At 35.3% G+C, this 26,202-nt stretch overlaps 1 protein-coding gene and 1 long non-coding RNA gene across 2 annotated transcripts in view; one reads left to right on the top strand and one right to left on the bottom strand.

Moving 5' to 3' along the window:
- The window catches only part of TENM3 (teneurin transmembrane protein 3), a 1,331,063-nt gene that overhangs the window by 265,794 nt on the left and 1,039,067 nt on the right, over window positions 1-26,202 (top strand).
- LOC121068911 lies at window positions 12,186-13,571 on the bottom strand. The gene is made up of 4 exons (XR_005819136.1): window positions 13,458-13,571; window positions 13,320-13,372; window positions 12,878-12,961; window positions 12,186-12,422 (listed from the first exon to the last, which is right to left on the bottom strand). It is a non-coding gene; the product is annotated as an uncharacterized LOC121068911 (long non-coding RNA).

Below are 26,202 nucleotides of genomic sequence, written 5' to 3'. Positions count from 1 at the left end.
TTTCTGCTCCCTTTCTCGTACATATGGTACATGAATCTGAGCAAAAGTGGTAAAACCTTTTCACTTTCTTTGCATCAAGCATGATTTATAATTGGCTTTCTTTTAGGAATAAAGCATCCAAAGCGTGTATTTGAAATGTACATGCAAAATTTGCAATCAAATGTGCAAAACAGAAAATTGCTCAGGAGGGGATGGGAGCAACTGATGGTCTCAAGAATTTCACAATAAGTCACTTTTAATTGTATTTTAACTTCTGAGGCCAACATATTTTTATGTTATCTTTTAATTAAATGTTATCTGCAGGTTTGTTTTTTTTTAAATTATTTTTTATTTTCAGCCTTGTAGTGATCTGTTTTAGTTATTTAAATAAAAATGAAGGCAATTAGGTGATATCAGAATTGCTGTCACATAATTCAGAGCCAGTCAGTCATGTAAATGAGGGGCCTCCCTTACAGGTTAGGTCTTATGTGCAAACAGGTGTCAAGGATCTTGCTCATTATTCAGTATTTGCCTGTTTTTATTCGTTCCTAAAACTATTTTTTTCTCAGCTTCTAGCTTTTTAATTTTCTGGGTCATATTTTGGCACTGTTTTTATTGCAAAATTGCAAAAAAAAAAAAATCACTAGACATTTTAATCTATTAAAGTACCTTGTATTATTTTTCACCTTATTCTATACTGCATTATGATTAATGGGTTCTAACCAGTTTTCTTTTCATAGTGAGATGAAATTTGACTTCTCTATGGATGTCTCTTAAAGAGAAGCACACCAAGTTGGACTCCTTTCTCTCGCTAATCATTCATATTCAGCTATTGATATTTGAAGTCCAGATGGTTGACTTCCTGACTATCTTAATTTATTCTTTTGAATAGCAACACTTTGCCTACTTGTCATGTATTTTCTCCCTTTCTAAAGGCTTCCATTATTTATTGGCATTTACTGAATAAGCTCACAGATCTATGACACAAAATTTCTTAAGATGCAGTGGCATAGTACCTTTGTATATATCCCACAGATTATTCCAGGATATCTCAGGAAAATGTGTGTGAATGGTATACTGTTTTCCTCATTTATTTGCTTTAAGAAAGCCATTTGAAATGTAATGTCTGATCAAAGTCAGCAGAATCTAATGAAAAAGTTCCTATCAATTTTACTGTACTTGGATTTTATATGGAATTTCTATGCCAAAGTAGGGCTATAATCATAGTACTTAGATGCAGTGAAACAGTATCTCTTTATTCTATTTTCCTATTAACTTGTGAGTGGTTCTATCATAAGCTTAATGATGTTTTATTTTTTGTTTATTTTTTTTCTTGTTTACATGATGCTATACCTTTTCTTTCACTGCCTTTATAAAGTACTCCAAGTAGACCTGTAGCACATAAATAAAGCCATTATTAGCTGTCATGTTTTTATGTAGAGTATTTCTCTCTCTTTGAAGATAAGAGATTGAGAAGAGTGTGAAGGTATAAAAATGTATTTTATGATACTAAATTCCTACTACCATCAATCACAGTAGTTTCATTTTATTTCATTGGTGGAAAACTTGATACTGTCTTTAAGGTAATTTACTTAAGTGCTAAATCACAGTGTGCAAGTTTACATAAGATATTCCAATAAATATGCATTATTCATTCCATATTCTGTAATACACTTCAGACTTTCTTACAATAGCTGTGCAGATGAGTGGGATTGCATTTTGGGAGTCCTACATCTGGGAACACTGTGGGAAAAGATAATTATGGGTAAATGGAGCACTTTTAAGCTACCAAAGATATTCTTAGAATGAGGGAGAATAAAGAGATAGCCTATATTTAGTTCCTTCAAATGAATATTCCATTCTATAAAGTAAAATGATGCCTTGCAATTATACTTTTAAAATGACTTTGAAAATGTCCTTGATTGTGAATTCTGATTTTATTTAAAATTTCATTGTCAAACAAGGCTCTTGATATCTTTACATCACAATATATAAAAATTAATTCAATTTTATATTTGTCAAGCTTTGATTAGAGAAAATATTCATAGTAAACTTCAACAATCACATGAAATACCAAGGCTTTCATCAAAGAATTCAAACTTTCTGGAAAGATTTTTTAAAGATAATGAAATTTGTGCCTTGGTCTTTAGTTTGTTTTGCATGTGATTTTTAAAATGTTTTGTGTTGCTGTCACAAAGCCAGCTATAGTAAGTTTAGTTCCTAAATGTAGAACGGTGTTTGCCTGATGACTTCAAAGTCATAGGCTATCCATCTGGAATGGGCATTTATAGCTCTCAAAACACAAATGGAGAAATTAAATTATTCTCATGTTCATTTTTTGCAAAACTATCGGTTTTTCAGTAATTTACAAAAAATGAATAATATATTTATGGTGCTTGTTAGTAGTAGCCCCAAATAATTTATAAATCCATGATAAATGTTTTATAATGTTTTTGTGATGGACATTATAGATGCTAGTGTATTGTCTGTTAATTATAGATATAGTAAGAATCAATAATTACACTGGGTTATTGCTATTTCCGGTGCTTTGGGGAAAAAGTTACCATCATGGCTGAGAGCTGTAGATGTGCTTGGGGAGGGGGAGATCATCATCATGGCTAAGGGCTGTTGATATGTTTTCCATTTTTTGCATTTTACATTTTGAACAAAATAAATAACCCTTTAGGACACAAACTATTGTTAATGACTATACCCCTTATTTTACATAAATATATCTAATTCTTTAAAGCACATTCAGTGTATATAACTTACATGTGTTATGTCTTTTAAAAGAATTATACCTAAGTATTTGTTTCAAATATGCATAAAGCACTTGAAAATAATAGCACCATTTCTGGGATAAAATGTCATAAACTGGTGGTGCTCTGAGGTCAGCATCCCCCCGGAGGTACAAGTAAGTGGCAGACCACCTCCAGAAAGAGAAAAGCCATTAGAAGGCACTGAAACCAGTGTCCAAGCCTTACATTCTTGCTAAGGTGCTTTCAGCGAAGCTGTCAGTAATTCTTGTACCCTTTAAAGTAAGTCCTGCCATAGTTTTGGGACGACAGTGTCATTTGGCAAGTTCTCCGATCCCATCGATGCCAAATGTGCTCCAAGCCTACAACGAATCTGAAAATCTAGTTTTCCATTTATTTTTCGATCACTCAGGATGGAATTCAAACAAGTGATGCCTTTTCAAATGTTTACTCACTGGGAGCCTGTAGTTGAAGTGGTATTTAAAGAGAGGATAACAAATTGTCTTGTTTAAATAAATTTGACTATGATTTATTAACTGTTTAAAAAGTTCATGAGTGGAAAGTACCTTTTTGTTACTGATAGGCAACATTATGAAAGAAATACTCTTGTGAATTTATGACAGTGAAAGTTTTTGTATACTCTTTTTTGTCTTTCTTTTCTCTTTACCAATTACACTCTAACTATATTAGCACAGAAAAAAAAAAAATCACATTTGTTTCACTGACCTTTTTAATTCATTGCATTCTGGTTTGTACCTTTTTTTCTACAGTAAATGTAGCAGTGCAGTTATTGAAGTCAGCACTTTCAGTGGCAAGGCTGGTGAACTCATTAAGAACACTGCCAGGTGCTGCCAACCCCAGGTGTCAGCCTACTGGATAGTGAGATATAAATAACTCTTTACTGGAAAAATGCAGGCTAACAAATTACCCATCCTAGGCAAAGCTAAACTAGTGTCCTGTGCTTTGGTTTGGTGCTTACTAGCTGCTAACATGTAGTCCAGATGCCCCTTCTTGCAGGGTGTGAATCAAATCAATGACTGCCTCATTACCAAAAGACTGTTCCAAAGGTATCCGTGCAAAACAGCATTCAAGTGCCAGAATGCAGTCCAATACTATCATCATATTTCTTCTTTTTTAATTATTCCTCTCTATATCCAAGCTAGTTACAAAAAGTGGCATTCTGTGGCTACTAACCATGTATGTCCTCTAAACTTCCTGTATTATTTCCTGTGGATTTTAAGGGGAATCTAGTTGAGAAACAGTTCAGAAAAGCAACAGCAAAATGTTGTTGACATGCAGCAACATACTCATCTCTTTTCTCTTGAGCCAGTATTTTGGAACTCAAAAGTATAGGTAATATTGGTGACAACCAAGGGACTAAAATTTTAATAAAATAAATGACACAATAAGCTTTGCAAAACATTTAGAAAACTACGCCTTTATGAGTTCTAATATTCTTTTATGTAGTAAATACTTGTTATTTACCATAAGCCCTCTATTATTTTTGCTTGAGGGATGGAATGTATTTCCTGTATTTGTATTTTTGACAACTGAAGTCCTAGTCTTACCTTGACTGGCCCAGACCTGCCTTAGATGCAGTGCAACAGCACTGACTTTCAGGACTAGGAGCGTGTTTTAACTATATGGAATGCTAGATAAATCTGAATGTTCTCAGCAGTCACGATCTCGTCACGCAAAGAAATGTGAATGGCAGTCAGTAGAGTTTTGAACTCTGTAGAAATGTGAAAGAGGCTATTTTTCAAATAGCTGGATGAGTCAGTTCGGTTATGAAACATCTGGCATAATGTTCTACAACTAACTATCCACATAGATTGGAGAGCTATCTCCTCTCTATCCTGCCTGAGAAGTATGTGTCCTTCAACAGAAAACGTTTGTGTGCACTTAGAGGACTGTGGTCACACTTCATTGCAGGTCATCACAAATGATTTTTCGACAATATGTTTCTGAAGTCCAGTGATATTTAGCCTCTCTTCCAAACTGAATAAAGGAGTTACAGATTTTCTGCAGAGTCTTTGTAAATGACAATGAGATGCAATATGCTTCAGATAAGAGATTCTTAAATGGGCTAAGTCTGATGTGGATGCTGGTGTGGACTCAGGCACAGCGTAACCTTGGAAGGTTTGATCAAGCTGTGTACCTACACTGATTGCAACCAGCAGCATGGGGACTATGGGCTAACAGAGGGAACTTCAGAAGCAAAAAGGGGCAGAGTAGAGCCACTGTACACCGTCTTCATTCAAGAAGAAATAATGTATATAAATAATATAAACATTATCAAAATACATTATATAATTATATAATGACAATCATATAAATTATATTATTATAATTTTACACGAATGTATTAATTATATAATAAATATATAATGTTATATATTTGTAATTAAATAATAAACAAATATGCATAAAAGGAGTCAGACAAATCTTATTATCAGCAGAAATGTTGAAATAGCTATATAGAATGTTATCCACTCTTATGGTTATCAACTGCATATGGTTATCAACTGCATAAATTGCAGTTAATACAATATTACTACCATTCTGTGTACTTTCCTGTTGGCAAACACATCTACTACTGAACTGTCATTCCATGTGTCCATTTTAAGAGGTTTGGTCTTGGAATATGCTTAACCACATATACTACTAATTTGGAGTGAATGTTGTTTGAGTGACACCATCAGCTGTTTTTCATTTAAGTTGTGTTTTTGTTTCCCTTTTCCTTTCTCTTTTCTATTTTTGCGTTTTCCTTTTTTCCTTCTGTCTTTATTTTCTTCTTTTTTTCTTATCAAAGGTCAAAAGTTATTTGGAATATAGAAGGCATGTAAATAATAAAATTCAGGAAACTTTTACAGTATCAGAGATTGGGTGTTCTGTTGGCAATAAATAAGGGAAATTACTCCAAAAGTAGAGTGTAGGGATAGGAAAGATGTGAGTATTATCGGCTACATAAGAGATTTCTGTGATGAAATTTCTGGTAGAAAATTTTAGCACCTCCATTGTACCACACTTTTTTTTTTTTTTTCAGAGCTTTTGAAGTTTAAAAACATGGCAATTCCTCTCTGTGTATTTGGAATTCCATTAAAGCAAGTCTAGCAATTTATGGTGATTAACAGGCAAACCTGTGCATTCACTCTGTCAGTGTCAGCAGAGATGTTTCTTCGCTTCTATTTACATGCAATATTTTTATACCCCTAAATGTAAAATTTTTAATTTAGCAGGAAAAGCAAACAGCCCCCCACGACCACCACATCCTGGATATCTTTTATGTACTTATGTTTTATTTAATCATGCACAAATAAGCACAGGAGAAGCATTGAATAAAAGGGATAATGGACCATCCCCAATGGGTAAAACAAGACATTGAATGCCTTCTTACTGTCCATTACATACTGTCTCCTTTTAAAGGGACACTATTCAACATAGATCCTGACAGTTATTGTACTTCTTTATGGAACAGATTGATTTGACCTCCAAACCTGAAAATATGGAAATTTCTATACTTGGAAGTTAAAGTTAAGCCCCCTTATCTGAGTGGCTGAGAGGTTAGCATATGGTCTGTTGATCCCACTTCTTAATGTAGAGATCATACCCTGAGGAATGCATTGCCAGCTATTTTATTTATAGTCATAATTGCTTTTCCTGTGTGATTTCATCCAATTAACATATGCGACTGTCCAAGGCCTTAGTCTCTTTTTACAATAAAAATGGCAGAGTATTAAAGGAAAGCAGTCTCTAAATGCCCTGCTTTGAAAAAAGGTATAGACTACTTTTAAATCCAAACAAATGCTCTAGACTCAAAGCATGCTTTCTGGAAGCTTTAATATATGACTCTTCTTTTTTTGCCAGCATTCCGGATGTTACCAGGGCAAAATGTTATGTCTTAGATTTGAACTGGGTTTTTAACATGGTGTCATCTTTAAGGATTAAACTATGTAGTAAGTGGTTTATTGAATATATAGTTTCAGATTGAATGTACTGCTTCAGCATCTTCATAACCACTGAAACTTTATTAAAATAGGTATTTTGGGTAATGTCCATTAGCACGGTCATGTGAACCGTTTACACATTATCCACTAAAACACGGGTTTCAACAAAAGGTAGGCAAACAAAAAATTATTAACAAATGGAGAGGGTGAAATAAACATCTTTCACAGAAGTTTTCATATTTGTAGAAAATGCTATACTGTCTGACTTGCAGATACCGTGTCTCCTAAAGCAAAAGAGAGGCTAGAATAAGTTTTTGTGTATCCCTAACTTGTTTCTGCAGCCTGTCTTAAAATAACGTACCAGAATACTTACACACCATGCAGGGGAACATCTTAAGTCAGAGTCAGGAAATGTTCAGCACAAGGATGTGTTTGACCTGTTCTTACACCTGAGAAGCATTTAGTCACTGCTCTCGTGCAGGATCTGGAACCTGTAGCATCTTACTGGCTTCCTGTATCCTGTGAAATAACAAGGTAAGTCTCAGTGTTTTATTTTGAGAAACAGTCATTAAGAGAAAGGCAATACTGGTTTTAGCTTTGACTATGTTTCAGCAATTCCAGCACACATCTTGAATGTGGAAAACCCAGATTCAGTATCTTCTTAAGGTTAAAACATGTATCTTTCACCTCTGCAGATGTAGTTAGTTTCTCTGACCTGAACACTGGAGGTTAACGAACACTTACATTTCAGTTTCAAATAACCAAGAAATGTAATTTTTCTTTCATGTCTCTATCGAAAGGTTAAATTATGAAATAGCTTCCAGAGGAGTCAGTCAATTATTTAAAAGCTTGTAGGGTGAACTTCATGAAGTACAAAGAGAAGTTTCACTTACCAGTCAGAGTAGCGGTATTGGCAGTCATGATGCAGCAACAATCATTATATAAAGATGTACAACATGTGATGGACTTCGGCTACAGAAACAGTATTTTCGTCACCCAGCAGGCCACTGTGCTTTTCTGCTGCAGGAAATAATAGTTCTGTTACAGCAGCTGTGGCAGAAGACCTTATCACCTACGGTTGTAGCTTTGACTATTGTACGAATAGTTTAAAAATTATTCTGGCCACGGCGATGTTGATTTGCAAGTTCTAATAGTCTAGCACCAATAGAGAAAACTGTGTCTTTCACATGTAACTTATTAAAAAATGAAATCCTCAATCATCATAAAGTATATTTAATTACATTTATTCTTGCAAGCAGAAAGTACGCAAGATGGAAGTTCACAAATTAGCAACTCAGCTTTGCCTGTCATCACTCGGTATTATTGAAGATGGTATTATAAACTATCCTCAGTAGCACTTCCCTCTCTGAAAAACAGTTTTTTCATGTATATTTGCAGCCCAATGTTAGCAATGTTTCTTTCAAGCAAAGAAAAGACACTAAAACTTGAAATATGGGTTGTTTGTATATCAGTGTGTTATATACTGCAATGGTGAAAGTTGGTGATATATTGATAGTTTGACTTTTATATTTTCTACAATTCACACTAATTATTTAATGAGAAAGAAATGCTTCTTTTATCTGTACATTGTATACATTTCTATCCTTCTCCTTCTAATTTATTCATTCCTTTCTCTAGAGGATTACTCCTTGGCTTGTTTAGCTGAACAGCAAGGAGAGCTAAAAATCAGTGGTATTACTGCAAAGTTTTTTTTTTCTATCTTGAAATGTATTCTAACAGATAGGGTTAGGACACCGTATCTCAGATGGGCTCACACATTTCTGAGAAGCCCTCAAGAGAAGACCTTTTGGCTCAAAAACCAATTATTTACTGTCTGATATTTAGTTTGTGGTTCTAGAAATATATGAGTTTAATGTCTGCTTTTGATGAGTAATGATCCTTCCCGTCTTTCTTATATATATATAACTTTATAAACATGAATTTTCTAAATCTACTTAAAAGAGTTAAAAACTAGAAAGTATGCCCACTGTGTACACGTTTTACTGTGGGTGAGGAGCCATCAACCTCGCCCTTCTTTTCCAACTGGCTTTGGACATCTCATGGGAGGTACAGTGAAGTTTCCATACCCAGCAATTGCACTCTCCCATGTTGCGTGCTGTTCAGAGAGCCAGGAGCACTCCCTGTGCTGCGGAAGGGTAGTGTGAATTCACACCTTTCCTTAGCTCGGACATCAGGGCTATGTTTGATCTCTCATGTAGAATTCAAAGCCACTTTTGTTCAAATTTTGGCACAGAAAAGCACTATTCATGCTAATTGGTTATTATAACACAGAAATATAAATACCTGAGCATACTGTGTATCAGTTATATTTAAATCAAAGTAACCTGCCTAATCCTTTAGGCTGCTATTTGTAGACACTACACAACGTAGTGGTAAGGCAATACTTCATAATGCTATTAAACATAAAGTCTGGGAATATCTCAGCCGCCAGAAAAATGTCGATATCCTGATGTGACATTCACAGTGCAGTGTCCTGTTTGAATTATTAAGCAGTTGTCTGCACTGTCCATGACACTGTTTAAAATATTTGATAATTATAAGAACTTCAAACCCTTAAACAAAGAATTAAATGATGTACATGTACCTTATTTAGGGAGTTGCTGCTTGCAGCTGGGAAATGGAGCATGTACATTTTGAAATCAATCTCAAAAGAACAGTATCAAGAAGATGCCGCTGTTTTTGGAAAACATTTCTGATGTAAAATGTGTCATTTTTTTTTCCAGGTCTTATGAAGCAATAATTACAAACTTATATAACTGCAGACTGTGTATTTTTATGCTATTTTTACTTTTGTTTTGGCCACTGGTATTTTAGTATACATCCTTTGAGTTTGTTATTGAGCATTAGGTTTTGTTTTTCTACAAATGACACTTGTTTTGGATTATACAACAGCCTTCCCTATGGAGGACAGTTTGTGCATTTGGTTTGCCCATATAAATTTTTATTTAGGCTTTTTTTCAATGCATATAACAACTTACAATGCAGTAACCAGTCACGCTTGTAGGACTTTTTTTACCCTAATTTGAGACAGTAAAAAACAAACAACAAACTAGCCATAAATAAAACCAAGTTGGCGTGGACCATGGAATATTGTGGGAAAATACACACCATGTTTTTCACATTTCAGTTACAAAAGAGATATGTAAATCTAAAAAGAAAAAAGAACAAACCATGACTTTGGACTACAAAAAGAGAATAACTGCTATTGTACAGTTCTGAAATTAGCTGAATTTAATAAAAAGCTTTAACAAGCTTCACAAATCTGCAGATCTGAGAAGAACTCTGATCCTTCTACTTCAAAACCATAGGCCTGGAGCACTTGATATAAAGGCAGAGCTTGCTAGCTGCTGGCAATCAAAGTCCTTTCCAAGCTGCAGCGCATCAGCAGAGGACACTTATGCACATGGGCATTGTGCATAAGCCTAATGCCATTGAAGGCGAGAGCAAAACACGGTTATGATAACATGGTGATCAGCATAGGGCACAACAATACTCAAAGCTGAGCAATTATCTGTTTTCATGAATTTTTCTGGCTTACAAAATGAGAATGTTTGAAGAGGCAGTAATATCCTGTCTGAGAACTATAGGAAAATGTGTTTGACCAAGGTAGAGTATCAGATCATGTTTATGTGAATTTTCTTCATATTTAGATATCACCTTCAAGTAACATCCTAAGACAAACCTGTTTTTCAGCCCCAAACTGCTGCTAATACAGGATTTTTTAATAGATAAGTGCAACTGTTACTGTAGATAGGAAAAATCAATCACTGTATAAGCATTATAGCTGGATGTCTCTGCTAAAACAAAGAATAATAACAACGTTAACACTTATCCTCCTATCCCTAAGGCTATATTTAAAGTTGATGTACAAGTATTTGTGTCATCAGGTGCAAATGTAGAACTTGCACTTACATTATTAGAGATAAAGTAATTAACACTTTTAGTTAAATTCATACATCTCAGTTTGTAGGTAGCTATTTACACTGATAAGCATCCAGCCACTGTTCCAAGCGTTAGGCAAAAGCAATCATGAATAGTTAAAAATTCCCAAAGTATCCTGTGAAGGGGCTACTTTTGGTTGTCTATGTACAAGCAGCAATTGGGTCAGCTCATGTTAGGGTTGTTCACAGCCATATATACCTCTAAAATTGAAACTTTAAAGCATACTCAGAAAAAAAAAAATAAATGACTTGCAGGTTAGCATTTCAGGTTGTGTTTGCTAGTTGTTTTTTTCCTTACTTTCCTACAAAATAAATTCCATTTTATTTTGAGAAAACATATGAGACACCAAATATCTTGCTCTTCTGTTGAGTTCTATATGTTTAGACAAAAATATAAATAGTAAAATACAAAGTGAAAACTTGATTATGTTTTCTTAAACTTTACTCTGTTTTACGATTCTGTATCACTTCAGCGATGCAGTAAGTAACCTTACTGGCCCTGCATGTATTTACAAGGAAGCAGAACACTTTGAAATGGCCAAAAGGAAAAAAAGAAAATGGACAATCAGCTGTGAAAACTTAAGAAAGGGCAGGACAAAACACATGTTTATCACAAGGATGGAAAAAATGGCTCTCTTTGCAAAATGTAAGACATTAATGATTGCCCATACTTCATCTGCATTTGAAATTTTCAAGTCATGCTACTTGGGAGGAAAAAAAAAAAAAAAAAAGAACAACACAGAATTATCATTACTATCCCTGAAAGTCAAGCAATGTCAATTATTGCAAATGTCAAGAAGATAAGTGATTTAAATATTTTTACATATTTTAGGTTGAGTATATATTGAAACTTAAAAAAAAAAAACACTACAGGATTTGTTGGGCTAATAATGCTGTGTTGGTTAAAAAAAAAAAGTAAAATAATCCTTGATTCTGCCTATGGAATATAAATGCCTGCTATTTTGATAACTGAACACAGTTGGTATGGGAAACAGGTAGATTCTAGATGTAACCAGCTATATACCTCTGTTCGCTGTTGCTAGCAAAAGAAACAATGAGAAAATCATGAGAATGACTTAAAATACTGTTCTTAAACAGCATCAACACAGATCTTCTATAGCTCTCACTAACACCCCAGCCCCAAGCAAGAGCTTGGTTTGATTGGGATTCTCTTCTTGCAGAGATGGTCTTTGGGTGAAGGTCGCCAAGCAGAGAGGTGTGGAAGGAACAAAGAGCAGTTAACACCTCGCAAAACTATCAGGCTTTCTGAGTGCTCATTAAAAACTGAAAGAATAAACTGTAGATGGTGATAATTCAAGATTCACTTTCCACTCACTTTATAACACTCGATAACCCCATGATGCCAAACTAGATTTAATTAATGTGGATACTTTGTTCAAAAGCCACAGGTTTGGCAAGCTAGATTTTCCTTGAGCAGTTAGCAGAAGAATGTGCATATTTGCAAAAAATGTTTTAAAGGAATAATTGTTTTGTGTTTTTTTTTTTTTAGTTTTAAAATTGCTTATGAAGTACGTTTCCTAATTACTTTTAAGTATTTAAAATTATGCATACAAAGAAATTAGCTTTTCTAGAGGAATAATTCCCAAGCAACCAATTTCTTACTGTAATTTACCCGACCAAAAATGCTATTACATTTAATTGACTAGTTTTTGTTGTTGTTGTTTTTACAAGTTATGACCTGAAAATTCTGTTGATAGATTTGAGTTGCACAGATGCTGGTCCCATTCTTTTCCAAGGACAAAGAGTCTTCATACAATCTGTAGAAAGGCAAAAAATCAGTCAGAGATTACTGCCACAGTTCCTTCAGGACAGAAAATCCAAATGGCCATTTGGTAGCAACACCTTAGCCAGAGGATAAGGCTTCTCCCTTTTGCCTGTAGCTAATCCTTCTTCCTAGGGCAAAGCAAACTTGGAGAGTCTAGACAGCCAGCATCATTGTTGGGCTGCTCCTTTCACTCAGTCCTGTGCTGGGACTGTGACCTGCCCGTACGGAGGGAGCCCAGTGGACGGGCTGCATGGACTCCCAGCTGCCTCAGAAAACCAGGGCTCTGAGAGCAGTCGATTCACGCAAGTTACATGCTTAGGAAGATTAATTATTGCTGATAGTAGCTGTATACAAGTATAAATCACTGTATCTATAAAATACAGAGGTACATAACTTACAAGGAACCCTTTATATCACCTCAGTGTGGAAAAATATCTTAAGACCTACCTTCAGCAGTGTGCCGTACATACAAGCAGAATAAGTTTGAAGGTCTCATAAAATATACAACAGAAATAGCTGATGCTTTCACGTCTGAGAAATAAAAAGAGTATAAATGAATACAAACACACACACACACAAAAAAACCACTTATCTGATGAATCAACTACATTAGCTTTCCAAATATCTGTAAGTAAAAGGTGCTCTGGTCTAGGGACAATTTTCTGATAAGCACTTGCAGGCTAAGCACACAGGGCGGGAAGCAGCCCACTGGGTAGGTAAATACTTAAAAAGACATACAAAGATCAGAGGCTTTTGAAACTTCAGAAAATGGCCAATCTGACAGTTATCTTTAGGGGGAAGAAAAAAAAGTTAAATATATAATTAACTTTATTCTCTCTGATTTAATTTAGAGCTAGACTTGTTACACTTTATACATTGATAATTACACCTGAGTTTAAAAGTTGCTGACTTTGTATTGCTTTCTCAGTAATCCTGTTTCTCCTGAAAAAAATAAAAATAAAAATTAATGCCAACTGGAATGAAGGAGATGGATGTTATCAGGTTAGAATATTTACTCCTTTAACACCTGAGACTGCCATAGTCCACATAACAGGAAAAAGCAGAACAGAAATGACTGCCAGAGGAAGGAAGCTAGTTAAGGGATTACCCACGGTATCTCCAGAGAAACAGCAAGGCACGTGTGTTCAGCATTAGACTAAAGTAAAATGAGGAACAAAAGCTCCTCACTGTCCTTTAATTGGCAAATTAACTTGATTAGCTTCTCATCTGCTATGCACACAGTTACCTCACCTCAGCTGATCTGTGATACATTGTTAAACCAGTAAATTATTTAGGTATCTAAGCCTGCAGGGTAATGTAGGCCAGTGTAAGAAGAGTTCAATCTACCTGAGATAGATGTAATTGCAAAATAATGTAAGGGTTTTGAATTCTTAGCATAAACCAGCTGATTTTGAAGTGAAGATAGCACTTAGAAGATTTAGCAAGAACTTGGGAGCAGATTATTAAAAATCATCCTCTAGACTATTTTTTAGTCTTCAGCAAGCCCTGTGGCTTGCATTTGATTTTGATTTCATTACAGGCCAATGATTCTGTTGTTTTTTCCAATAAGTTTTGTAGAGAGTAGGAAAGAACAATGTTTAATAGTAATGTAAAAGCCTTTATAGTCTAAGAATCTATTTAATACTTGTAGGTGTGTTGTGGGAGAGATCCTTTCTGATTGTCAGAAAAAATAAATAGATTTGAAATGGCAGTGCACTTGGAGAGAAAAAAAAAAAAAAGAAAAAAAAAAAGGAAAAGACAAAATCCTAGTCTTACTCAGCAGTATGGATGTACCTGGCAAATGAGTGTCAGACTTCTGTGGCAGCACCACAACAATTTGTTCTGATTCTTGCAGGTTAATTCACCATTTGAGAGTACATATACAGACCTAAAGAAGAGTCATCCTCTGCATTTTTTTTTTAATAAAGAACTTGCTTTATTGACAAAAGGACTGGATAATGTTGTATTTTGCATTCTTAAATGAGATAAGGAAAGACAGACGGAATTGGGAAGTTACCTAACTGGCTTGTGCAAAATGTGATCTTCCAAGGCTAGATTGTGCACACACGTTTAATATAGACACAGCATGAAGTTCTGTCCATAAAACGTTTTTATTATGTTTTTCTTTACTTAGTTTAGCAACTATTTCTGTATTGAGAGAGGAAGAACAGAACTTTCTATCTAAATTTTCAGTATTTTTTTTTTTATGTTTTCATATTCTTATGTCTAAAAAAAACTAATAATGCAGTCTTTGATCTCAGATCTTATAAGTTTGCACTGTAGTTGACAATTTCCTCGTCATTTTCTGAACTGTGCAGTTTGATTCTTGAAACAGACTATAACTGCAAATGGTGTTTTAAATTAGAGACAATTAATTTATTGGATTAACTGCATTGAAACTTCCTCTACGTTATTCTCCATATTGGTTTGCATACATTTGTACATCTTACTTGCTTCTCTGGCTCGGTCTGCATGCTGAATTGAAATAATCGTTGAAGTTTTAGTATTTCCAGTTAATTTAAAACACTAGAAGTTGTTTGGGTAGTTTATTTTCCTATCACTTCTGAATTAATTAACTTTAACATTTTTTGGATTTACTATTAACCTTGTAGCTCACCTAACTTCTTATGTCTTTGAAGTTCTTTATGGTAAGCTTCTCTTGAGTAATTAAAACAAACTGTTAAAAGGGACAATCACTTAAGAGATGAGGTACAGTTAGTTTAAACTGTACAGTTTTGTCTGTTAGTCATTTTATTTATGACCAGCTGAAACCCATTTACCTCAACATGTCTGTGTTCAGTATCCCTTTTTTTTCCAGTGGTAGAAGGATTGTGTAATGGTGTCCTCAGACTTTTGGACATAAGTTTTGATTAGATAAACTAAAAGATAAAAAGATAAAAATTAGATAAATATTGTAGTATGTCTTTACAACTTACATGTTTCCTGAATTTCGATGAGTTTCCACATTTAAGCATTCTTCCAGTTCTTTATGTATTGCCTCTCTGTTTCCACTTTGCTTAAAAGTAAACCCATCCTCTTGATTAAAAAAGAATAGGAGAGAGAGAAAACAGTTACCAACTGGTGTGATAGGACAGAGGAAATGGATGAATATCTGCAAACCCATCATAACTGGGTTTCTAAAAGGCTATTCTAAAAGACTAGACCAACCTGTGTGATAGCGTGTTGCTCACATGGAATATACCCAGGACGTTCTACACAGTGACTCCATAAATGATAAACAGCTAAATGTCACTCTGACGTTTGTTCCTCAGAAACAAATCAATATACCTTCTCACAGAGGGCAGGCTCTTGAGTAAAAACATATTATGTATGTTTAGTTCTATTTAAAGCAATGAGAATTATTATTTTATTTGACAATTCTGTGGAGAAAAAAGATGTATGTACATAAAAAAATGAAACATTTGAAATGTTGAACCTCTACATTTTCTACAAATTCGCTAGATTTGAAAGTAGAGAATCTCTCCTTTTTAGATAGAAACTTCTATTTCATTGGAAGAAACATCAGATATAACCATAAACTTTTTTCACTATAGAAGAAAAAAAAAAAAGGAAAAAAATCTTGATTTCACTGAGGTGTAATCATTTTGTGTAACAGATCAAAGATACTCATAGCATCCTTGATGTATATTTCTTTTTGAATTACACAATTTCAGTGTATTTATTTGTGTTTTCAGTCATATTGTGAGATGTATGCAACTTAGGGACAATTAGCAATAAAGAAACATTAAGTACCAGAAATTAATCTACTCAATGGTTCCTGATTTTTTTTTTTAGCCTGGAGGGTTAATTTTATGGCTTTAGAGCAATCATTATTTATCATCTCTTGGTTTACGGGAAAGAATTAGAGTTATTAGCTATTAAATTATCCATGAAAATTTGACACTACACTAGACCAAACAAACCCTGGGGCTTGCTGATTTTCCCAGTATGAAACATCTGTGACTTCAACTAGAGAGAACTTAACATTGTCTAATTAGATTTCTAAGATTTATAAGGCTCAAATACTCTATTATTAGAAACCTGAAAATTGGAGCAAAAGTTGAAACTTGCATTTACTGAAAATTATTTTAAAACATTTTTTAACAGCACTGTGTGTTGCTAAATACTACTGGCTTGTAATTGCTGAAGATTACCAAATAAAGTATTATGGCCTATAACAACAGGAGTTCAGAAAAAAAAAAAAATTAGTGCTCTCTACAGTTCTACTAAGTTGCAGCCTTCAACTTCCGTACTTGAAAATACTTTATTGAAAATGTAGCAGTAATTATATGCTCATTTTTATATTCTAATTTAAGTATAGTTTATATTTTCTCATGCAGTCTGCTGAAGCAAAAAATCAAGTTTGCTTATTTTCTTTTCTGCAATATTATCACTCATGGACAGTGAATGATAATCATCATTCATCAGAATATAAGTGGTTTTGTGTTAGCTCTGATCTTGTCTGCCACACAGTGAATTATGCACTGTTCTGTCCTTCTACAGAGTCAACATGGCTCTTTAAAATGGTATTTAGCTATTTCATTGGATCTTCTCATTTTGGGTCTCAAAATGTTTCAGAAATTTTAATCTGTTAACATAAAAATAGTGCTATAGCCCAGTCACTATTGCTATAATAAAAAGTTAGGAACATTATGGTGTTTGCAGAGGACTCAGAAGTTAGGAGGGTGCAGAACCAGAATTACTCTTCCACTGTTAGTTTGTACTTCTTGCATTTGAATTATGGCAATCTTTAGTTAAAGGATCTATTTCTTATTAAGTACACAAAATAAATAGTGCTTAGCTAATAACCAGCTTTTCAATATTTTGTCTTTTCCTCATTGTTCATTGCATTGCCCCATATATTATTTACTGTAGTCTATTCAGTTCCAGCTCTGAAGAAGAAATGATTAATTTCCTCAAGAGTTTTTCGGTGGTGCACATCACTATAGTATCTGAGTTTCACAAACCCTAATTAATCTTCATAACACCCTTGTGGGTGAGGGGTGGAATTAGCCCCAATTTGTAGAAAGGAAACTCATTTACTGAGAGGACAAGGTCACAAATCTCCATAATACAGGTAATACTCCATAGTTTCTTAGAGTATTACATACTGCTTTATTCACAGAAAATTCCTATCAATTTCAGTTTTGTTTGTGAGAAAGAAACATTTCTAAAACGTTTCCAGAAACTCTACTTTAAATAAAAGCTTCACTATATAAGATTTTCAGCCAGAAGGATTATGCTGGTAAAGCTTGAAGGGATTGAAGAGGCAGTCTAATTAAAGGGAATGTGATTTTGATAACAGGTGGCAATTCCAGGTTTGTTTACTACTACACTAATAAATATTGAAAAAAAAGACAGAAGTTTTGCCACTTTGCCAGTACCATATAGTGTGTCTCTCGTGCTGATTCAGTGCTAGAGACAGGCTTAATCACATCTCATTCTAAAATGTAACTCACCTGCTTAAACCACTAAACCTTTTTTGCTTACAAAATGCTTTTGCCCAAGTACGCTTCCCAAATAGATAATGCACTGTTCATATCTTGTGTACCTACAGTACTCTCTGTCTACTTCCATGAGCTGCAAAAATGCCTTTCTTTGAGTTCAGTTGTACACAGGATAAATCCAATTTAACAGTGGCCTTTGAAGTTTGGATCACATTTCCAGCACATGGACATCTTTCCTGATCTCTTTAGAGACTTCCAGAGAGTTCATAATGCTCAGACCTGTGTATTTAATTCAGAATTCAGGTTCCAGCAGTGTTTGTAAGCATACAGGTAGGAAAGGGCAGACATAAATGATATCTACTAGTTTTTGGCAACTTTCAGCTTATAGGATTTCTTGAGGTATATGTGGTTTGACAGTAGGTAAGTAAGGAGATGCCAGTCTGACCATTACAAAACCATTTTAATGTTACCCATATCAGTGCTTAATTATGCTGATATATTATGTTAATATTTTGTTATTCTCTACTAGGTTTATTTGTGAATATCTGTAAACTTACTTTATTTTTCTACCTTTTTATGTAAAAAAAGTGAGTGGTAAAATTTAAAGTAATTTCAAAATCCTGTTGCAAGCCTAGCGTGGTCTACTTTAGCAAATTCTAGCGGAAGAAATATTTTCCATATTCATATAAAATTTAGATGTACAAGTACTTAAGTTGTTCCCCATTGCCATTTTTCTGCCTGCTCTTGATGCATCCAACTTACAACAGAAAAAAATACGGCCAGAATAACCGTAGGTGCATTAGCTTGTATCACTCATTTCCTCTCAGACTTCTGACTTATTGTTATATATCATTGGACTCAATGATCCTTGTGGGTACTATCCAGCTAGGGTGATTCTATGCTCTGTGCTGAGCCCGGTGTCTGATTTCACAAATTTTGCATCACTTTCCTTCCATGTGACCTGTGCCAGGTCTGCTGCAGTTGAAGTCCTCGTGCGAGTCCACATGATGAATCAACATGTACTTTACATATAGCTCTAAAGAAATACATTAAAATGAACAAGTGAAAACTTTTGCTTGCTGATATGCAACAGGATATGAGCAGACAATCACAAGAAAATACTGAGTTTTTAAATTTTGCTTTGTGACTATGTTTTAAGAAAGTCATTCAGCTAGAACATAATAACTTGCATTTATTATTCAAAAACTATTACTGAACACCTATTGTATTGTGCATGATTACAGCAAAATAATCGAGACATTATTTTAAATTAATTAGTATGACCTATTGTCCTTGATCCCTGCATCCTTTGAGGACCTGTTAGTTAAACCATTCATTTTTTAAATTGCAAATCAAATTTATTTTTAAGAGTAACTGATGTTCTGTTTGATTAGAACTGCTAAATTATTAGCATCTTGATGCTGCCACCTTCAGGCACAGAGGAGGGCAATAGGAAACAGAAATAGATCCTTGGTTCTGTCTAAAGCTGAACTTCTGTTATGCGTACTGGGAGAAAAAAAGACACGCACTACTTGTTGCTAAATGAGAGCTGCTTCAGCAAGATCTCTAGTCTCCTAGCTTATGTGTTTATAGAGCATACTGAAGAAACATGTAGTGACAAAGCAGCTTTTGTTTACTTTGGAGGAGGTCACAGCTTTCTATTCATCCGTAATAAAACTATTCATGAGCTCTGCAGGCTGGGCATGCTTGGTTATAAGCTCCCAGTAGTAAAAGAGCAATGGAAAAATAAACATAAATAGAAAGCAAGATTTTCTGTATCCAGATTTTGGCTGGTTTACTATCCAGAAACATTTAAGAACAGATATCTTACTAGGTCAGAGCAAAAGTCAGTTTGTCAGCTATCATGCTTCTGGCAGTAGCCAGTAACAGTTGCCTAAGGAAGAGGGCAATCACAAAATGATACTGCCCTAGAAAATATTTGTCTTAAAATATTTGTGATTCAGGAGCCAGAATGTGTACCTTAAATGGAATTTGCTTCCATAAATTTGTCTAGTTGATTTCAAGATCATGTAAACTTATAGCATTTACCTCTCCAGTTGCTTGTACTTTTGCAGCCAGTTCTGTACCTTGGGTCATCCTAGTTGCCGCTCTGTTTCTCTACCATTGAAATGTGTCACCCTAGAGGTAAGGGGAACAAAACTTAAAAAACACTTGTGTGAATTTATATGAAGACATAGCAATATTTTCTGTTCATTCTCTATTTCTTTCCTAATAGTTCCTAACATTTTGAGTTATTTCTTCTTATTGACTACAGAGAAATGTACCAAAACAATCTATAAAATCTCAAGATCTCATTCTGGAGTAGTAATAGTCAATTGGTAGCCCATGTTGCTTTTTTTTTTTTTTTCCTCCTTATGTTGCACTGCAATTCTCTGTGTTTAATTAGATATGTCATTTTATTGTTTCAGTTTTTCAGGATTTTAAGGCTCTTAACAGATGGTTCTTGTCCTTATTATCATGCAGAACTTAATCATCGCAGACTTGTCCCCTCGCTAGTCACTTCCTGGGTCATTTATGATCTGAGTAGCTTGAACAGCATGGGTCTTATTCCTGACTCTTGTGCAACTCCATTAACAATCCTCTTCTCTGTGATAACTCACTGTTACCCATATTCTCTTGCTAAACTTCCATCAAATTACTGCCATTGTAAGGGACTTCGTCTGTGTGACAACGGCCTGATTCCTTTAATGGACTGTGGTTAATAGACCTTATGATATGTTGTATGGAAATCTAAGTAAAACAGTCTTATGGCCACATGCTTGCTCATTCCTTCAAAACATTCCAGTGGATTTGCATGGCATGACATTTCTTAAAAGCCAGCTCTTCTCCCTAACATCTTATTTATCTGGGTGCCCACTAGTACTACAGAGTAATTTGTAATAGCTTGTTTGGTACATATGTCATGGTCTGCAGTTCCCCTCATCTTTCTTGGACCTCTTTTCAAAATTATCCCCAGGTTAATTATTGTCAAACCCTCTTGTGTGAAGACAGTGTTAAATATGAATTAACACACCATAATGAGTAGTTAAGATCTTTCTTCATTGAGTTTCTTTAAAACTCTTGGGTAAATACTGTCTGGTGCTAGTGTTTTGTTGCTACTGACTACTGTTGCATGGCCTTTTCTATGTTTCACTTTTCTACCTTGTTTTATAAGTCCTCTACAAAATGAGTTGCAGAGTGGGCAGCTCCTCAGATTGCTGGTGACCACAGATGCAAAAGATTCATTTCGCTGTTTGTGCTTCTTTCATACCTTGACATTTGTTGACCTTCTAGGCACTGCAGTGAGTCACTTCCTGCCTCTGATGTGCTTTGAAAAGGATTTATTAATGGATGTTATGTTTTTTTCTACTTTTTCCCCAAACTTTTTAATGGCCTGTCTTATTTGCATTTCTTCACTTCATATGCCAGAGCTTACGGTCATCCCTATTTTCCTCATGTAGACACAGCTTCACTTTTTCTTCTAATTTCTGAGGGTTACTTTATCCCTTCTATTTTAACCAAACTGATTTCTTTTTGGGTCTTCCTCATATGTTTGTGACTCTGTCCATTTCTCCTAAGACTTGAGAATTTTATTCCTGTACATTTGCTACAAAATATTTAAAGATTTAACTTGTAACTAGCATTTTTTCATCCTTCTTAATAAGCTCTCATATTTTATTATGGTACTCCTTTTGGAAAAGAAGGATATACAATAGTTTGTTGTTGTTGTTGTTGTTGTTGTTAAATCTCTTTTTGCTCCTGCAAGAATGTTTTGAGCGTATGTACACTATGATTACTGATAAAGAACATCTGGTCAATAGTAACATCCTATTCTTTCTTCCCTGTATAATGTGCACCCTAGTATTAATGTCCCATTGATTGTCATCCTTCCCTCCAGCTTCTGATCTGATTATGTCAATAGCCTTATTTAAGAACAGTCATTCTCATTCCATCATTTTATTTCTTGGACTTCATGATTATCATTGTTTCACTGTCCCCTTTTTCACAGTCAGTGTATTCTGACAATTTTCTGTTGTTTCTAGCTTGTTTCAACCGTCCTATCCTTCATTTGAAGACACAGAATATTTTGTCTTTGTGGCTGTCAGGCACATTATGAGCACAGCAAACTTTGTCACATCTTGGCTGAAGGCATTCTACAATACCTCCTAGTGTTCCTCATCTTTAGCTTTAAAGTCTTGTATGACCTTCTTGATGTAAAAATCTATCAACTTGTATTTAATAATAGTTCAAAGGAATCTGACCATCCTGCTTGAGCACCCTCCCTTCCAGGAATGTGTCCAGTTTCTGTTTGTTTCTAGACCTCTTCTTTTTTCTTTTTTTTTTTTCTTCACTGTGTTAATCAAATCTGTTTACACTGTGCCTCCGCAAGAGCCTTTCTGTCTTGACTTCCATATCCTGGGAACAGATTCAAGAATTGTAATATGGAGAGCTTCTTTTCAGCTTCCTATGGAGTCCTCTGCAATTTTGCTCTATTCTTGCTTGTCACAAGACAAGGACTTCTGATTTGGAAATGGGACTTCCATACAGTACTTTGGAAAGTCTTGTTCCTTCCTGGTATTCTGTCACCATTTATTCCGCTGGATGTAAGAGGGAAAGTGAATGCTTTATTTTGTCTCTGAGCTGCACTAATCTGTTTTTACTTTAACAGTCAGTCCACTGAGTGCCCCCCATAGCTGAAATTGCAGGCTAGGCAGCCTTATTTCCCTCTCTTTGCCCCTGAACTCACCCACTTAATGCCTCTCCTCACTTAATTTGCAGAAGTAGCCAGAGACTCTAGTCCTGAGTACTTGAGACTGATGAATCTTCTCTGCCAAAGAAAGCAAGAGATGCTCTTCTAGATGGTTATAGACAACCTAGAGTGTACTTGGTTATAGACAACCTAGAGTATACTTCTTAACATTTCTTTACTTCTCAGACATAAATACCTTTGAACAAAAGCAGAGTGGAAGTCGGTGGGAAATACTGGGGTTGCTGAAACAAGTGGGAAAATAACTACTTTTGAACCTGCTCTTCTGCATTTTTTATCTTCTAGGAATGCTTGCCAAAACACTAAACACGATGAAGTGAAGGTAAGAAGGGAATAAAGAAAGGAGTGGAGGATTTAGTTGTCTGTACTTAGCCCCCTTCCAGTGTTTAGAATTCTTTTGTATGTTGTCTAGCCTCCGGCTCCTGCTCCAAAGGCATTTCAAAATGCAATTGCTCAAGTTAGTTGTTGACATGGAAACACCTTGTAACAACATCCTGTCCATCATCTTATACACTAAGTACTTCAAGCCTTCACTCTATAAACCACTTTACAGCTTGGGTCATCTGTACCATTGAAACTTTTTGTTTTTGCTGTAAGGCTGTCCTCGGCTTTTTCTCTTCTTTGATGCCAGGCTCGGTTGTTTCATCTTTCTGTCATGAAGTTCAGATTCAGGTAAATCCTCATGGCTGAATTTCATCTAGGCTAAACGTCTATGACAGCCTAGAACAAGTAAACAGAAAACACAAAGAAGAAGGATAGAGGTGGAATTTAGGCAGTCTTTAGCTGGATCATGCTTTTCCAAACTTGCTCCTTGTCTCTTAGTGTTTCGGAAATGTAATAAATAAAAACATTGAGCATGACAACTTTAATTGTCTAAACTTCAGTCTGTTTCTTCAAATGTTTATACTTCAAATGCTAACACGATGATAGCAGTTGGTATGTTGTCAGACAAGCTGGTGACAATCTAAGAATAACATGCACCTTAACGTTGTTTTACATCATCAATTCCTTGTTTGTCACGCACAGTTGATTTTTTCACCTGCACTGCAATGTTGTCTTTCATCTTTTAGCATAGGGAGATTTGTTTGGGGAATACCCACAAAACAAAGGTTTGACTTAGTCTGAGGATCAATAATATTAATTAACAAAACTACATGTAATAAATATTAAAGATCATTATTTTCTCTGGCTTGTGAATTTAATACTGTTTCAACAATATTACTAAACAATAATAAATGGTATGACTGTTTATAAACTGATGTCATTGATTCTTTTATTTAAATTAGATGAATTAAATAGATAAACTCCCCTCTCCCCCCCTCCCTTGATTGTCATAATATTACTGTATGGGCTTTGTCTTCCTTTCTCTCTCTCCTGGTGATTTGAGGCTGTACATATAATCCCTATGGAGAGAATTGATAAATTGGTTGTTAACATAAAGTCATTTGTGAAGTTGAATGCAGTTAGATATAGGTCTTTTCAACATGTAGGAAGAATTTAATTAAAATGAAATTAAATTCTAAATTAAATTCAAATAATAAATGGATGCTATCCAATATAATAAGCTATTCTCATAAGAAATTAGCACTGTCCAGTAAACTGATTTTAGGTCTTCAGGCTGGATTTTCTGGAAAATAAATGTATAAGTAAAAAGTAAAGGAAAATAAGTTCAGGAGTTTTTAGGTGTCTGTCTTTCTGGAGTGTAAAATATCACGATGTATGTACTGTTAATCAAAAATTCTTCTTCCACATTCTTGAAGACTGGCTTAAATTCATTATTTTTTTTAAAACAAATTGGATTACAGTTGTAGCTGTAGAGAAAAACACCATCCATATTAGGGGACAGCTAAATTTCCAACCTATTTACAGTTTATTCCTGTTTATTATAGTCTGTTTCTTATACACATCCTGCTGTATTTATTTCTGTTCATGATTTTATTTAGAACTAGTTATTATAGAATCACAGAATCATCTAGGTTGGAAGAGACCTCCAAGATCATCTAGTTCAACCTCTGTCCTAACACTAACAAAACCTCCACTAAACCGTATCACTAAGGACTACATCTAAACGTCTTTTAAAGACCTCCAGGGATGGCGACTCAACCACTTTCCTGGACAGCCCATTCCAATGCCTAACAACCCTTTCAGTAAAGAAGTTCTTCCTAATATCCAACCTAAACCTCCCCTGGCACAACTTGAGCCCATTCCCCCTCGTCCTGTCACCAGGCACGTGGGAGAATAGACCAACCCCCACCTCTCTACAGCCTCCTTTAAGGTACCTATAGAGAGCGATGAGGTCTCCCCTGAGCCTCCTCTTCTCCAGGCTAAACAACCCCAGCTCCCTCAGCCGCTTCTCGTAAGACTTGTTCTTCAGACCCCACACCAGCTTTGTCGCCCTTCTCTGGACTCTCTTGAGCACCTCCATGTCCTTCTTGTAGCGAGGGGCCCAAAACTGAACACAGTACTCGAGGTGCGGCCTCACCAGAGTCGAGTACAGGGGGACAATCACCTCCCTAGACCTGCTGGCCACACTGTTTCTTATACAAGCCAGGATGCTGCTGGCCTTCTTGGCCACCTGAGCACACTGCTGGCTCATATTCAGCTGCCTATCAACCAGTATTCCCAGGTCCTTCTCGGCCAGGCAGCTTTCCAACCACTCATCTCGCAGCCTGTAGCGCTGCTCGGGGTTGTTGCGCCCCAGGTGCAGGACCCGGCACTTGGCCTTGTTGAACTTCATACAGTTGACCTCAGCCCATCGGTCCAGCCTATCCAGATCCTCCTGCAGAGCCTTCCTTTCCTCAGGCAGATCGACACACGCACCTAACTTGGTGTCATCTGCAAACTTACTGATGGTGCAGTTGATCCCCTCGTCCAGGTCATTGATAAAGATAATTATTACTAGTTATTACTGCATGCTAGTTTTGTTCTGAAAGACTTATTTTACAAAGCACTATTTTATTCTTCAGAAAGGAGTAGAAATATAGTTAGAAAGAAAATCACATTATGCATTTGGGCTTATTATAAATTACCATCAGCATGCTTTATTTTGATGTGGAATTTTGTAGTAGGTAGGATGTTTAGCTTAGATGTATTTCCTCTTAATTCACTGGAGTTTAAATTCCCAGTTTCTCTTGTTTGCTTTGTGGATGAATGATAGGATAGGGAGAATGATTCTTATGTTAGGCACATTTTAAGCCATACTTTTTTGTTATATAAAACACATTGCACATCTTCGCATATCTACCCTGGGAATTACACATGGAACACAAAAGCAGTTCCTATACATAAAGGTTTAAAGAAAATAATATTAGTACTTCACTTTTGCTCTGCATTCTTGTCTCACTAGAAGTCCAAATAATTATTCTCCCCATTTCTGTTACTGTTAGTATGTAGTTAAATGCAATGACCTAGTCAAATCATGAGTTTCATGATTGTATGTTACTGCTAAAGCTCTCCCAATTACTTGGGAATCTTCATTTCCCATCCTTTCTTAAACATTTTGAAAGAAAATCACTATCCTCTTTGCAAGGAAAAACGAAATGTATATTCTAACTGAA

Source organism: Cygnus olor, chromosome 4 (assembly GCF_009769625.2).
Source record: "Cygnus olor isolate bCygOlo1 chromosome 4, bCygOlo1.pri.v2, whole genome shotgun sequence".
Lineage (NCBI taxonomy): Eukaryota > Metazoa > Chordata > Aves > Anseriformes > Anatidae > Cygnus > Cygnus olor.
This window is presented reverse-complemented; position numbering and strand designations above follow the sequence as displayed.